The sequence below is a fragment of the Opisthocomus hoazin genome, unplaced genomic scaffold, assembly GCF_030867145.1.
Source record: "Opisthocomus hoazin isolate bOpiHoa1 unplaced genomic scaffold, bOpiHoa1.hap1 HAP1_SCAFFOLD_265, whole genome shotgun sequence".
NCBI classification, from domain to species: Eukaryota; Metazoa; Chordata; class Aves; order Opisthocomiformes; family Opisthocomidae; genus Opisthocomus; species Opisthocomus hoazin.
Genome location: NW_027448751.1, coordinates 12501 through 15000, shown reverse-complemented (window position 1 = coordinate 15000; position 2500 = coordinate 12501). Strand labels below are relative to the sequence as shown.

Below are 2500 nucleotides of genomic sequence, written 5' to 3'. Positions count from 1 at the left end.
GTTTACGAACTCGAGATTGTATGGTTTTGAGGGAATTGACTCTTCCACCTGGCAGGAGAGGCTGTCCAGGTTACCAGAGGTGTATGAGTCACTCACCTCCTTGAGAGTTGGAGGGGTATCCGACAGTCCATCAAGGATAGAGGAGAGTGAGGGGGAGGGTGAAGCTTCACCTCCAGGGGCCCTGGCGCAGCCTACTCTGTTAACATCGCCACCTATCCTTGGTACCTACCCGGACCTGCCCACTGAGGGCACACCGGTGGTAAAGGTCCCCGACAAAAATCCATCTTGTCCATGTTGTGGGAACCGGATAGGGAAAATGTCGGGGCTTATTGAACATCTAAAGAGAGTCCATGGTAAGAAAAAAGCGTTGTTTCAGTGTGCTAAGTGTGGTAAGACTAACGTTAAACATCATAGTATTGCCTGCCATTATCCGAAATGTAAGGGGGTTGAAACATCTCCCCCTGTCGGGGGCTGGGCCTGTGAGGAATGTGGGCGAACGTTTGAGACGAAAATTGGCTTGGGACAACATAAGCGCTCTGCGCACCCAGCCGTTAGGAATATCGAGCGGATTGCCGCCTCCCGCCCGAAGGAGTGCTCAGCCAGAGGGGTACATCGGCAGTGTTGGACTGAGGAGGAGGTGGAGTTGTTACGGAGGTTGGATAAACAGTACGAGGGAAGTAAGAACATCAACAAATTGATTGCTGAGCATATTCCATCTAAATCAGCTAAACAAATAAGTGACAAAAGAAGGGGGCTTCATAAGAGCCCTGTAAAGAGAAGGGAAAAAGATCAGGAAAAGCAGAAATATCTTGAGAGTGAAGGGTTACATCTGCCGGGCATTGAATCACGGGTGGTTGGGGGACTAAGGTCCCATTATCGAAAGGTCATTTCAGATTGGGTAACATCTGATAAATTGACCGTTCTTCGGGGAATGTTTGAGGAAGTGATTGAAGGTGAGAAAGATCTATCGACCTTGGTCGATGAGGCGACCCAAGACCGCTGTGCATGTCTGTTCTTTAAGTCCCACGAGTTGAAAGCGGTCCAAGGTGGAAGGCCCAAAGTAACCCGGAGGGTTCCCTCTTCTGAACCACCGAAGGTGTGGATGAAGAAGAGGGCCAAAAAGCGAGGGCATTTTCTGAGGTTCCAACGGTTGTTTTACCTCGATCGAGGGAAACTTGCCGGGATTATCTTGGATAATGTGGAATCCTTGCGATGCGGCATCCCGCTCGATGAGGTACACGCGGTGTTCAAGTCGAGATGGGAGATGTCAGGAACATTCAAGGGCTTGGGGGCCTTTGTCACTGAGGGACAGGCAGACAACTCTGCATTCCAAGCCATGATCACGGCAAAAGAGATCTCTAAAAACATCAATGAGATGAATAAGAACGCGGCGCCAGGTCCTGATGGGCTTAGTTTGCGGGATCTCATTAAAACTGATCCCCACTATACCCAGCTGATGGAATTGTTCAATCTCTGGTTGGCCACAGGGGTTATACCGGACGTGGTGAAAGAATGCCGGACGGTATTAATATCTAAATCGGCCTTGCCCGAGCGCCAAAAAGACATCAATAATTGGCGCCCAATTACCATCGGATCGATTATCTTGAGATTATTCTCAAGGATCCTAACTGTAAGGCTATCTAAGGCATGCCCTATTAACACACGGCAGAGGGGCTTTATTAAGTCATCAGGGTGCGCGGAGAATCTAAAATTGTTACAACTTTTGATTCGAAGCGCGAAACGGGAACATCGCCCCCTGGGGGTGGTCTTTGTGGATTTAGCCAAAGCCTTTGACACGGTGAGCCATGAGCACATCATCATGGCCCTCAGGCAAAAGGGAGTGGACGATCATATTGTCTCCCTGATTACCAACATGTACCTGAATGTTAATACTCGCATTCACCTGAAAAATGATCAATCGGACCCCATTAGAATATGCATTGGGGTCAAGCAAGGTGATCCAATGTCTCCTATTTTATTTAATTTATCGATTGATCCTCTGCTGTGTAAGCTTGAGTCTGAAGGGAGTGGGTTCCAGCACTACGCGAAAAAGGTAACATCTATGGCTTTCGCGGATGATTTGGTACTGCTGAGTGGGTCATGGGAAGGGATGAAGGATAACATCACGATACTAGAGGCCTTTTGTGAACTTACAGGCCTCAAAACACAGGGGGAAAAGTGCCATGGCTTTTTCATCCAGCCAACAAAAGACTCATATACGATCAATGACTGTCCACACTGGACAATTAACGGCACCCCCATTAATATGATCGAACCAGGTAGCTCTGAGAAATATCTAGGGGTTAGAGTCGACCCATGGATCGGAATATCAAAGCCAGAGCTACTGGAGAAACTGCAGGGATGGTTACACCAAATCCACAGTTCTCCACTTAAACCTATGCAGAAAGTTGACATCTTGAAAGGGTACATGCTCCCACGATTATTCTATCTGGCAGACCAGACCGATGTGAAAGCCACGTATCTCGAAACCCTTGACTTA

The 2500-nt window shown here is 48.2% G+C and overlaps 1 pseudogene; it reads left to right on the top strand.

Annotated features, from left to right (window-relative positions):
- The window catches only part of LOC142359254 (28S ribosomal RNA), an 8540-nt pseudogene that overhangs the window by 3440 nt on the left and 2600 nt on the right, over nt 1–2500 (top strand).